The sequence below is a fragment of the Phalacrocorax carbo genome, chromosome Z (genome assembly GCF_963921805.1).
Source record: "Phalacrocorax carbo chromosome Z, bPhaCar2.1, whole genome shotgun sequence".
Lineage (NCBI taxonomy): Eukaryota > Metazoa > Chordata > Aves > Suliformes > Phalacrocoracidae > Phalacrocorax > Phalacrocorax carbo.
Window position 1 is genome coordinate 55,349,272 of NC_087548.1, and position 14,481 is coordinate 55,363,752.

Here is a 14,481-nt window from a genome sequence, read left to right on the forward strand (position 1 = left end):
CATCACCATGCATTCGGTATGTTACATAAGGAAGGAGTTTGAATGCTTTACCTCATCCTCAGGGACATGTCTGTGATGAACAGGTGAAGTCTGATGGTCAACAAGTGTTCAAATGCTATTGAGAAGTCCAGGAAAAAGAGATCAGATGACTTAGTCCCTGCCAAAGGAGATTATCCAACAGTTCTCTGAAATGGTTTAATTTCTACATGGTAGCATAAATGCAAGTTGTGCAGGGCTGAAGGTTAGCTTCATTTCAGTGAGCTGATAGTGGCCTTTTGCTATGCCCAGTTGTGTCAGGAAGGGCAGGTTTGTCTTTGAGAGGTATTTGTCTGAAATGGATGTATTGCATGTTTGAAGGAGAAAGGGCAAGATGGATTCCTTCTCTAAATGACACACTGACTACTTCAGTTAGGACCAGCACTGCCTGCTTTTGACCCCGGCAAGCCAGGAAGGGCAAGACTTGAATTTACATCTTTCTGAATCTGCTATGTGACTGTCATGGATGCAGAGAAGGCCAGCAGCCTACCAGTTAGGGGGTGCAAATGGTGTAGGAGGCATGCTGTTTGAGGCTTCTGAGACAGTGACAGTCACCATCCCCACAGCTAGTGAGTTCCCTGCCACAGGCAATTAGATCTGATGAGGTTTTCCTGCCTTGACAAGTTTTTTGTTGTAAGATTCAATAGCTCCCATGGAGGTAAATAGGACTTTGCATTCTTAGTCTACATATTGTCTCCCCAAGCCAAGTCACATAGGCCTTGGTGACAAAGACAGTTTTCATAAAGCAGGTAGTGACAACAGCTGTGATTATGAAGAGTAATGTGAAAACTGGATTCATCAAGTACTCAAAACCAAATTCAGCCTCTATGTATTTTTCTGCCTGCTATTTTCAGGCCTGTCCCATGATTTTTCAGGAAACAGAACTGATGGTGCAGATATTGTTAATGTTAAGCTAAAGAGTTTAGTGGTTTTAGTACTGCTGCCAGGCTAGGAGTGTGTGTCACCCCAGCTGCAGCCCTGAGTGTAGCAGCCTCTTGACTACACAGCCCCTTGGACATGCTTTCCAATGGGCTGGCTGAATCTCCCCACTGAACAAAGAACCTAGTTTAGCAGCTGTGACTTTGATTTCAAACACAGCCCTCTGTGCTGGTAATAGTCAAAGGTACCTTTTGAACAGCTGAAATAAAGTTCCCTGTGCTTCAGAAATGGCTTCAGGGATTTTTCATTCAAAGGAGCAACATCTACAATGCAGCAAACTGCAAAACCCCACCATCCTAGCTGAGTGTCCCACTTTGTTTTCCATACATGACTGCTGCTGTGACTGACCAAGAGTAAAAGGTATAAATTTATTTGCAGTGGGTGGAGCAATTTCTTTCTTTTCGCAACATCTGTGAATGATCAGCATCAGGATTCTATCTGATTTCTGGATAGCTAGCAAATCGAAGTTGAAACATCTGTGTGTCAGATATGTATCACTGCTGATCCGTCTGCAAAACACATCAGATGTCAGTTGATTGACTTGCACCTGATTGGGCTGAGTAACCAACCAGTAGGAAGACAGAAACTACACAGCAAAGTGAGAACTGTTCCTCCTCAGCCCTACTTCTTTTTAGCTCTACATTTTTGTTCCTCTGCCACATTTTTGCAGTTGTTTTTCTTATGCGCTGCAGTTATGGTGTTGAATATGGATAGGAGAGTGAAAGCCCACATTTTGAAAAGGCAGGAACACAGCAGACCCTTGCAAAAATAACTGTAACTGTGAATACCATCACCAAAAGTATAAATGAAACATGTCACGAAATATTCCAGAAACTGCTTTGTGATCTCAGCAGGAATACTGGGGAGGGTTTTGGGTGTGTTTCCTTAACAGAAATATGAACACATTTGTCTGCCTTCTCCTTTGGCTTTTAAGTCCCATTGAATCAAACACAGTTGTGATACTAGAGTTTGTTGTTTGAAGCTGAAGTCATATTTTCTATATGCTAATTCCTGATAGCTTTTATGCTGGTCACCCCCACTCCGCATTGCTTCACACTGCCCACTTTCCCAAGGACATGCACGTGCAGTTGTTGCAGTCTTCATCATAGATACTCTTCCTTTTCCAGCTGCTTCTTTAGTGACCTCTGGAAGTGCAGACATGCATGATGATGATGAAGATGACTCTCGTTACTTTTTTAATGTGATGTGCAAGGCCACGGGGTCTGGCTTATGTCTATCTGTCATAGCAACCACTGTATCACTCAGTATTGCAAAGCCAGCCTGGACCTGGGGCTTATCTCTGCCCTTCCAGCAATTAGAGAAGGATTCAGCCATTCTCACTTCAGTAGCAGGTCTCCTAACAGTGCTTGAGAGGACAAAATAAAATTCTGTCTTACTCACATCTACATTGCTTCTGCATCACTGTGGGAAGCGATAGCAGCATGTTGTTGTGAGGTCTTCAGGCAGACAAGATACAGGCAGCAGGTAGTAAGTTAGAAGGTGACAGCTTTATGCAGACATCTTTCTGATTCTTCATGCTGTTGATGTGTCATATCTGGGGAGCCAGAAACCAAATCCTCTGCTGAGATCATGTCATGCTCTACTTCCTTATGCTGCTCTGAGAGCAAGGGGAATGGAGTCTTTTTGCACAGGCAGTATTGGTGAAACCCCCAAAATTCTGAGACAGACAGAGATGAAGGTTTGCTTTAATAGCCTGTGGAACTCTGTAGCTTTTATAGCTGACAGAAGGGATCTGCCACACAGTTTAAAATCAGAGCCATCACCCTTTTAATGATCTTCCCTCTGCCACTTAAGGATAGCTTGTTAGTATAGTAGTTGAAACTCCCCAGTATGACTGTGATGTCTGGGTAAGTTCTTTGCAGACTGCCCTTTAATCCTGGTAGGAGCAGAGCAGTCATTCAGCAGCTGGCTGGCCTAGCAGATGAATCCCCTCTTCTGCAGGCATCCCCTGCATGAGATCACAGATGTGTACATGGGAAAGGAAATCTCATCAAAGGCTGCGGCTCAGGTAAGTGTGCATGAGCTGTCTTATTTGTATCATGTCAGCCAGAGGAAGAAATCTCCTTTGGTGGAAAGGTCTTTCTGCATTGAAGAAACCATCAGAAAAACACAAATGGGGACAAAAGTATCTTATCAACGTATATAAATACTTGAAGGGAGGTTGCAAATAAGTTCAAGCTAGTGTCTTTTAAGTAGTGCCAAGTGACAGGAGCAGAGGCAGTGGGCACAAACTGAAACATAGGAGGCTCCCTCTGAACATGAGGAACTCCTTTTTCACTGTGAGGGTGACCAAGAACTGGCACAGGTTGCCCCGAAAGGTAGTGGATCTCCATCCTTGGAGATATTCAAAAGCTGTCTGGAGAGGGTTCTGGGTGACTTGCTCTAAGCAGCTCTGCTCAACCAGGTGGGTTGGACCAGATGACCTCCAGAGGTCCTTTCAACCTCAGCCAGTCTGTAATTTCATGCCAGTGAGTGAGGGGATCTTTTCAGACCAGTCTGACATGAGCGTGGTCTCCACCCACGTACTGGGAGCAGGGCTCACCAGCTCCATGGCATGTGGCAGTGAAAAGCCTTAGCCATGATACTGTGTAGTAGCAGTGCTTACTGTTGTACAGCTCCTCTCTGTTAGAGACATAGAAGGACATTAACAACTACTCACATTTAACAACCATGTTAAAACGAGGCACTGGAAGGTTGACACGGGGTCATCTAGATCTAAGACAGCTTCCCACTGGCAATACCACTTAGTGCATGAGGTGGTTTTGCAATGCTGTCCTTGGGAACAAAGAAGCAATGCATTCCAGCACTTTCTCCCAGGAAAACTCTGAGACATCTTCCTTTTGCTTCTGCCCTTATGTCTGAGAACAGTTTGACTGGTACATGACAAAGGTAAGATTGCTGAAAGTGTGCCGAGCTCAGATCTAATAAATCACATAGAAGAGGAACAGAACTGGAAATGTCCCCGAATAATCAGCAGTAGGAACGACCTGCTATGGTCTACTAAACTTGAAACACAAGCAAAGATTTGGTCAATTTTGTTTCAGAACTAAGTAAGTCTGCAGTATAAACAAAATTAAAAGCCTGCAAGAACGTTCCCCTTCCACTACGTGGGGGAAATGTACTCCAGCTGCTTGCAGTCTGTTGGTTACAAAGAACAGTGCGATGGACCAGATGGATTTTGAAATGGTGCCTCTAACTGATCTAAAGAATAAGAAATTATAAAATGTCCAGCAACTGGCTAGGTGGAAATAACAAATAGAAGATTGTATTCCATGCCTCAGAAATGTCTCTCACTGTGCTTCTTTTGGGGGGAATTTTTGGAGACGAGTCCCAAAACCAGCCCCTTATGGTGAATTATTCTTTCTCTAGCTGTACTAATAGATGTCTAGAGGGGGACAATTTTCCAGTGCCTGTCTGGTCCAAATCCTACTCACTGTTTTGAGTATGCAGCACTGGAAATGAAGGACAACAACTTTACCACTGAGACAGTGTGCTGCATGTGGAAGTGAACCTTGGCTCTGTGAGTGCTTTTGGGATCTTCTCCAGCAATAATAATCTATTCCTGAGGAAGAATACAGGCAGTGAGAAGAAAAATGCAAAGCATCTAAAGTTATCACCTAGTAATTCTGATGTTAAAAAATGTCAGTTCCCCACGGGGAATGCTGGGAAGATGTTGGAATACTTAGCGATATAAGGCAGAGTTTGTCTTGCCTAGCTTTTACCAACTGAAAGTCAATCTTCTCACATGAGATACTGTGAGCCTCTGGGCTTCTTTGTATATAGCACAGACAGAGATAGGGCCAGAAGATGATTCCTGTCAGCCAAAGATTTATTCCTGAAACCAGAGGAATTTCTTCTCAGTACTTGTCCTTGCTAAATTAAATGAGCATTCATAGCTCCAGTGAAAAACTATGTGAGCTCCAACAGGCCTGCCACCTCCTAGCTAGGAAGCTAGCTACATTTGCTTGAAGAACTGCTTAGAACAGGGCAGAGAGTTTTATCGTGTAGGTGGGAAGGAAGTTGCAGGCTACCTCTGAGCGAAAAAACCAATAGTCTAACTTTGCTGTACATGTATGTTCTCTGAACTGAGACCAGAGATGGTAAAAGGCTCTCTGCTCCACAGTGAAATCCAGCTTCAGAGAAAGTGAACATGCAAGCTGCAAGCAGCTCTGCATGATGCCTCACCTGAATGAAAAGCATCCAGGAATCCACAATGCTTGTTTTGAAGCTGTCATCACAGAAAGGGAAGCAGTAGGCAGAGAGGAGCAGCCTTCTGTCCTCAAGGACTTTGCAGGCAGCAGTTTCCTTCAGTTCCTTTGGGAAGACTCAGGAAAACTGGAGACATGCCTTCCACTACTCCTGTGCAGAATGTATCACGAACAGCTGATAAAGTGCAATTGCCGTTAGATTTCCAATAGCATTGGCCCATCTTCTTGCAGGGCAGAGCACTGATGTGCCTTTAGAAGCAGGAAATAATTCACCTAGTAAACTAGGCATAACACAGCCAGAATACTGAATGTAGCAGTGGGCGTTTCTGTATGAAGGAACAGAAGAGTGTTCGAGTCAGGCTACATGGATTTACTTTCCTGCATTTACTCTTGTTTTGTTTAAGCCAAGCAAAAACAGCTTTCTAAGACTGAGTTGCCCCCATGTCTTTGTTTAAGAGGACATCTTAATGTAAGCTGAAGCTACACTGTTTGTGAGAAACACCTCGACAGAGATTTGGATCAGGCAGTAATTCAGCAATGTTGATTTCAAGTGCAGTATTTGCAGGGAGATTGATCTCTTCTATGACATTTGGTGATGCACTACGGTAAAAGGCGAATGTTTAGGTGCATAGGATTTTGAGCTAGTTAGCTGATTAAACATGCCTTGTTTACTAGAACATAAGAGGAATCTAGTACAGAGAGTTTCTGCATATTTCTTGCTATTGGCTGTGAGAGAGACCATTCTCTCTCTTTCTAATATTTTAGTAAGTTTACTATAGAAACAGTAAGTTATCATAAAAACAGAGGCAGGTCTTGAATCCAATCCTAAAGCTCCAATAAAACATTCTTCTCCTTTCTGTCAGGCTCCCCAGTTTTGAGGGTAGATTGTCTCTGTTATATCTGTAAGGCATCTACTGTAAGAAAGTCTTAGTCCTAAACTCTTGGTTCTGCTTTTGCCAACACTGAATGATAACATTTGTGACAGTGGTGGCTGCCATAGATGTATCAGCATGCTTGATTGCAATGCTTTACCTTAGGGGCCACTTTTCACCCCCACTCAGCATGGCTCTATGACCCTGTCCACAAAAGCAGAGCATGGATCACAGAGACAGGTCCCAGATGTACCATAGATATTTCACCACAGTGCCACATTGACACACCACACCTGGGCCCTGTATATGCTGTAGTACTGAGTTCTGGAGCCCTACTAGCCTTTGAACTAACATTGTTATCTTAGCTCAACACTACAAGTAACAGCATATTCATCCCACTGTGCATCAAGGACCCTAAACTCTTGTAGCTTTCAAGTAAACTTAAACACCAGTGTGTTGAGCTGCATCCCTCAACTTTTCTGAAAACACAAACTGTAAAAATATGATCCAATTTCTTTCTCAGGGTGTGCTCTGTTGGTTAGAGCAAGACTAATCCCAAAAGCCGGTTGGACTACTGCAACACATAAGCAGTTTGCAAATACTCATTGCCTCTGCTTTTCACTATCTGCAACAAGACTTGCCTTCAGAAACCAGAACAAGTGTGTGAGGACAGATTGGTGGGTTAAGTTATTGTGAAAATGCTTCTGGAGACCAGAGCCTCCTCTGGGGTGTGCAGACACTGCCCCTTACTATTAGCAGACAAGGGACAAACCCACACTAAGCCTCCTTCCCTACGTTGGAAATGTTCTTGAAGGGTATCAGAGAAAGCAGGCCCAGGGAAATCTGCTGGAGTCTGGCAAGAAACTGACCTCTCGGTAGGTGCTGGGGAATGAGAAGGATGCATTAAAGCCAGGAGGACTTGACCTCCAGGCAGGAAGTGACAAGGTTTAATTGCGTCCCCAGGAACAACGGGTTGAATCCCAGGAAGCAGGGTGTAAATTATCTGATTTCCTCTGCTGGAGTTTGGCCAAGGATTAACACCCCTGTTTGCTTAGGAGAGGTCTTGCAGTGCCTTTAATATCTGCAAGGGCCCACGTGGTGCTTGTGTCTCATGAAAATGCGCAAAAGAGCACTTCTAAGCAAGCATCATGAATCTACGCCAGTCCAGGCTCCACAGGAAACAAAAAATAGCCAGGCCTCCAGCCTTTACTGAGGGTCTCTCTGTAATTTATGGGGCCCAAGGGCATGCTTTGTAAGACAGTGTGATCTCCTCCCTGTGTTTAGGGTTACAGCCTGCAGGCCATTTTTAGAACCGGCTGGGAGCTTGTCTGTGCCAGCACAGGAAGAACATGTCCTGGCAAAACTAAGCCTCGTCATGGTCTCCACTACAGGCGTATTAGCTGCTACTGATGACCAAGTGGAGGAAGTTCCCTTGCAGGATGATTTTTAGCATAGCCCTAGAATTGCTACCACTGAGTTAGTCCTCGTATTTCTAACATCACCACCTTGCAGATGAATTTGTCATGGGGGGTGCAGTGGGACACGAGTCACCTTTTGCTATTCTGACACACCTAGGATTCACCATCAAAAACTCTGCGCCCTACCTGCCATGCCCCATCAGAGGTCTATCCTTTAAGTGATGATGTTTTTTAAAAGTTATTATCTTAGATGAAAAGGTTGACTTGACATAAGCATATGGTAAGAAAAACCCCTTCCATTCATAACTGATGGTCCAGTATCCATTGCAGTTTAGTCAGTCTGCAGCTAAACCCTACCAGTGAATAGTCACTCCAGGGTGCCCCACATGGTCCACTGGGGACTGGAAGTGATTCTGCTGCATGTGCAAAGCACTGAGCCCTAATTCACAAGCCCTGCCAAGCCTGAGTGGGCATTCTGGCAGCGTTGTCAGGCAGGATGAAGGAGCAAGAGGTTGGGAGAAAGAAGCCCTCATTAGCAGAGCATCTTGGGTGTGTGCTAAGTGCAAACAGGCAGAAAACTTCTCCTTTGCCAGCTCCTTCCAGCAAAGCAACCATGTGGGCGATGAGAAAGATAACAAGGCAATGCAAAGACTGGAGCAGATACAGCAAGGCTGCTGAACCAGTGTGCAAAGCAGTCAGGAGGTAAAAGAGGTGGTGAACAAAGCCATGTTCTGGAGCCACAGATTTTGTGACATGAAGAAAAACTCTTGCACCCTAGTCCCAAAATGCAGGACTGGTATGTCAGGCTCTTTCCCCTTTCCTCATCAGGAGCTGAAATTCTTCTGGGGTGCATTCTCATTCAGGCAAAAGCCATATACAGGGTGAAGTAGGGAACCACCCTGCTCGTTCCCTATTCGAGTCAGTATTTGGCTTTTAGAGGCCCAACTTTGCAGGATAGATAATGAAGATGTTTTCAGTTTTAATGAGTTATTCGCAGTCAGATATTTGGAGAAATTATGCAACCTCTTCCTGCCCTCACTTGGCCATCTATTTGATCTTCTGATTTGAGAATGACTAGGATATATCCTAGAAGACTTGGTATTCAGCTGAAAATATTTTATTATATTTTTAGACAGTTAGGAACTGTTATTGTCTTCGATGCCATTTCTCTGAAAAATCTTACTATCTTTAGAACAGTCTCTTTATTGCTGATATTAAAACATTTTCTGTCTACTTCAGCTGCATGAATGTGACTCCATCTCATTGCAGTACCTGTCCAGAGACATCCTGACACATCTAGATACTGGTTGTTCTTGCTTTGTTGTCATATTGCTTGACAATGGAAAGACCCACAATTAAGAAGAGAGCAGAGGAAAGAAACACTCTCTAAGTGGATTTAAAATGCTGTCTCTAACTTTTTTTAATGCTCTACACTGAACTGTCTGGCATTTTTAAATCAGTCGTATAGGAACAGGGAGTTAGAGTCCAGAAAAACCTAGTACCTCCCTTATTCCACCTAGTACAATTGGGCAAGACTGCTTCCTGTGCTGAACCCAGGTGGTTTTATCTGAGCATACGGTCTTCCTGCCTTCTGTGCAGAGCTGTGAGACCTGGCTCACCATGGCACTGAGTGCTTGGTACCAGTCTGCATGCTTTGTGTGGGGTCTATACATTGCCCTGCTATTGGCCTGTGATTGGCCAGCTATTGAGCAGGAGAACCTAGGGGCAGAGGGTTCATAATGTCTAACAGATATTGGGGCACCTAGGGAGGTCTGAAGCATGCTAAAGTGGCCTGAATCTCTTCAAGGTGGATAAGGGGGAAGAAACCAGCCGAGCAAAAGTATGGTCCTATCACTTAGGATGCACCCACAGAAATCATGATGCCATCTTCTGGTCAGAAATTATTTTAGAATTAAGGTTTTCCATACAGAACCTCACCATGAAGTGTGAAAGCTCATGGCTCATCCTAGAAAATGCCTCTGAGATTTAAAAAATTAGGCTTTGATTTCAAATAGATGCAGATAGTAATGGAAACTAGGTAGGAGTCCTCTCCACCATTGTAAGGCAAAGAAACAGGTTGGAGTAGCTTTAGTACGTGGGGTTGGGGTCCAGGGAAGAATGGCTGGCTTACTAATGGTTTGGTACCAGGTCCTGGCTTGCTAATGGCATGGTACACATGGCTTGGTACCAGGTCTTCCACCTTTACATGATGGGGAGACATCCTTGGGGAAGAAATGGAACCCCAGGAATCTCCCTCCTAAATGGTTTTGCATGTATTCAGTATTAACCACGTAGAGCAATGGAGGGCTCAGCTTCCTTTGATTGCTCTGGTTTAGGTTTATTTTCTGCACAACAGGGTGTTTGACTAGATCTCGGCCTCTAAGTGCTTATCTGGTTCAGCTGTGGTACTGTCCATCTGCTTCAAGTTAAGCATGTGTTCAAGAATCCTCCTGGTCTGCAGCTTGAACATGCTTCTGCTCCTTCCATGTCCCTGGCAACTCATCTATTTGAAAGATACCACAATGATGAAAAAAATTGGTTTATGTCATCATAGTGGGTGCAGAGGAGGTAATTGGACTTCTGCAGCACATCTTTAACACAGGGTTTAGGGAATAATCCTGTGTTCACTGAAGTCCTGGACAGACGTCTCTGTGGAGAGAATGCAAATCAGATCCAGACTGGCTAAAAAAGTTACACAGCTCTCCCAGCAGAAATGGTCACCCTACCTGTAAAGGGTTGGATATTGTTTCAGCTCCTCAAGATTACCTCTTCTGCCAAGCTAGGTGCAATAGCCATGACTAAAGGGCAGTTATTAGCCCCCCTCCCGAGTCCAAAATGCTGTTTCAGCAAATGAATTCAGCATTAAAAATTGCAAGCACTGTATGTCAAGTTAGACTTATGCCATTTCTTGGCACAAGTAGAAAGCACATTTATTGGCGCTTTTTTTTCCCAATCTTGATGAGAAACTGAAGTAATTTTCCTCAATATTTAGTGGGGAGAAAGAAAATTCCCAGTAGACTGAAAGCAAAGCAAGTGCTAACTACAAGTTACCAATGAAAACAGAGCTAGAATAGAAACTTAATTTCAGTACTGCTGTACTGATGGGCTGTCAAGAAAGAAGAATCTCTGTAGCCAAGCAAAGGATAATCACTGACAGGCTCATATCCAGCTATGTGGTCTCTTGGGATAGCTCAAGGCTAATCCAAAATTGTATGAAACATTTTCAGTATGCTGTTTCTTTAATTTTCCTGGGACATTTTGCAGTGTGTGAAGCAAACTGTCTATGTAAATCTTCACAGGATCTGAGCTTTAAACGCCTTGAGGCAGGGACGGTCATTTGCTGTGCATGGCTCTATAGCAAATAACCCAGCAGGATCACCAGTGGCTTACTGCCATGCAAGGACACATTCAAGTGCTTCTTGGAAGTCAGGTCTGAATGGGTTGGCACATACACGGCAATTCTACTGTGCCACAAATGCCTGACCTGAGCTCCACCACCCTAAGGAAAAATCCCACCCCACTGAAGTCAGCGTCAAAACTATGTGGTTTCGTTTATGCTGGAGCTTCCATGATGCACTCTGTGGGTTTGTTTCTGCCTTAGTGACTGCAGGGATATGTTCACCATGTATTTATCTGATTTCACTAAAAAAGGTACCTTACACACTGCTAAGACAACATTTTGTAACAAGTTAGTGTTGCCTACACTGTGCCTTCAACCCTGACAGCTTTGCTAATATTTTAGAGCCAGTTCAAAAACCAGGTTTTCTCTTAGAAAATTCCTCCCCTCTTTGTGGAAATCTTTAATTACAGCTGCTAAAAAATCAGGATAGCTTTTCTCCCCCAAAGATGTCCTGAAAAAAATCATGCTAATTTAACGGATAAGCTGAATTCAATGCATTTCTACCTGTTTTAGATTTTCTTCAATTGTTCCACAGTGAAATTGTCCTGATATTTCCTGGAAGACATCAGAAATATATCCACATAAACTGAATGTTTTATAGACTGTGGATCCCTCCTGGGGGGCTCAGACTTTCCAGCTGCTTCCCAGATGGACACCTATGTGCACAGGACCCGGATCCACCTGGGTTTCCAGCACTGATTGCTCCTGCATCCTTCCTCCAACCCAGTGAAGGGCTTGAGAAAAAAGTAGGAAGAGAAGAGGGACTGTCTGATCCCTCCTTTCCCGTGCCTAAGCAGCTCTTTTGCAGTCAGTGGAGCTGAGGGCCATGTATAGGTTAGTGATGGGGCTACAGTTCCCAGAGAGATGGACTCTCCTTCAGGGACCTCCATTTCCCTTCCAGCCCTGCAGAGCAGGCTTGGACAATGTGCCTACTGTCCGGTACGCAATTTCATGGTGCAGCTATGCTCAACGCAGAGGAGCACCAAAGTATCAGGTGAGAGGGTGAGACGTGGGCTGATGGGGATGGAACATCCCTTTTGCTGGAGAAAAGAGGTTAATGTCACTCAGACTACTTCAGCTTCACCATGGAGTTGTGGTCTGTTTCTGCTTCTCCAGCTGCAGTATGATGACAATGCAACTAAGCTACCCCTTTAAAACCTCTCAAGATATACAGTACTTTATATCTGCATGAGATATGGTGTCCCTATTTACTGCATTTAATAAAATAATCTATTAATTGTATTCATTTTGACAACCTTTTGCATTTTTTTCCTCCTAACATGAATTAATAGCTGAATAATCCACACCATTCTTACTATTTTGTTAGCACTTTATTCTCACCTTTTTAAAAGTTTGAGTTTTGATTGCACTCTTATAAAGAATACTTTCAGAATGGGGAAAGGGATTTGTAAGCCATCCTTTAACTCTTTCCAGCCTGGCTTCAAATGATCCTCTCCTTTATTTCTGAAGTCCTGGGGCCTAGGGCAATTCAGAGCTCCCTGTTCTGGTCATGTACTTTCTCTTCACCCCCTTTCAATGCCTAAGAGATTTATTTTTGTTTAGCTTTCTCTCTCCATTCAAATTGAGATTACTATTATTAAAATGTGTTTAGAGAACAGAATTCCACTCTTTACTCTTTATTTTTGGCTTTTGGCTGACTATGCTTGATAATTACATGTAACCACTTCACTTTGTAATATATTCCCCATATTTCCCTTCCAGCTGACCTAGCACTTTCATACAGTAACATACTACAAAGTTCACTAACCCTTTTTATCTAGAGGCATAATTGGGGCTCTGTGTTCCCGAATCTCTGAAGTCCACATCAATCCTTCTAAGCAAACTTCCTTTCAAATGCAGATAGAGTACTTTCTCTCAACTTGATGAAGAAAGCTCTTTTACCTCCTTTATTATCTGCTTTATGATATCTGTTTCATAATTTTAAATGGTGAGAAATCCTCATTGCTTAATTTTCATGGAGTTTAAAATCTATGCTGAATTCAAAACCAACTGAATCACGTTCAATAGTGGGTGAATCACAGTTGACCTGACTGTTAGCAGAGTGTGAATATATTTTGTCCCAAAATCTGTGCAAAGCTCTTTTGTGGCAGCTTCTTTCACTCGAGGCTCACTGTGTTTGGCTGTATGAGGTGGCTTTCTTTCCCATTGCAGGTTAATGTTAGGTAGCAAAGGCACACGCACAAGCTGGAGAGGTCTGTCAGGAGTGTGTGCACTGTACATGCACTGTGCACTGTGTGCACACGGATGCATGCTATCTAAATTAGTATGTGCAGGAGTTTTGGGCTGTAATCCCCTGTGGATCTGTCAGCAGTAACACCCACTTGAGGAGACTTACGCTTCTGACAGCCTCTGAGCCATTTCGATATAAATGCTCCTATGGCCTCAGAAACAGACACAAGTTAAACATCAGCTGACAAAAAAAAAAAAAAAGTAGCTATTTTTTACACACAGCTGGGGGTCACTGCTTTGCCCCACCTGTAGGCACACTGAAAGCATGGGATGTGAGGGTGGGCAACTGCCTGTGCATGACAGCTGCTTGAACTAGCTGCTTAAACTCTGCTGTTGTGAGAGACACAGCTGTGGAACCTGCCCCTTTAGGTACTTTGAATTAAGTACCAACTAGACGGCTCAGGTCACAGACTCTCTGTGGTCTAAGGCCCTGATTCAGAAAAGCATTTAAGTACGTGCTTCAGTTTACCCTTTTTGTGCAATGTACATAAGCACATGCTTAGCCTTAAGCACATGCTGGAGTCCTATTGAAATAGTTTTGCAAGGGACTGGGATAAACAAATCCTGGCCATTCTACAGACAAGACTTTATTAAATAAAAATGTTGGTTTTATCTCTTAGGTTTCTGTTAATAGGTCTAGGATGTGGCTTTCTACTGAAAATGTTGCAGTGAAAGTACAAATTACTTTGAAAGTCTCCATAAAACATTCTTTTTGTCCTTCGTTGTTCCCTATTTTCCATCAGCAATTCACCACAAAGAATGCATTTCCCACCAATTCAAAAATAAAGCCAAGCAGCATCTTAATCTGCATTGCCCGTATGCCTGCAAGCTCTGTGTTTCAGGAAGTGTTATTATGTATTTTGCTGCTTTAGAGCCAAAAGGTAATAAAAATGGTCACTGAGAAGGTACCTAATCAGTCTGCCAGCACATCTCTGAGTCATGAAGGATTTATTCTTATTCTCTATAGTTTGATCTAGATATTGTATGAATGCTATCTGGCTTCCATGCCCAGAAATACATACAACCAAATGTGGGTGTGGCTTACTGCATTCCATGGCAGGAAAGAGTTGTTGCTATGTTTTGCACCTGGCTGCTAAAAGTGGTGTTTGTTTGGAAAAGCTCCTTAACTGTCTCTGACTGGTGGGCAAACTCGCTATTTGAACCGGTGGTATTGAATCAAGGATTATTTTTTTTTGAGAGGATGATGAAGAAAGATGTCCCATCCTCAATTCTCCCTTTGATAGGTATAGGAATATCTAGTGCATTGACAAATTGCAGGTAGTATTTTTCCCTGCTGTAAAACAGGAATAATAATTAAAATAGTTAGGGATTATAAC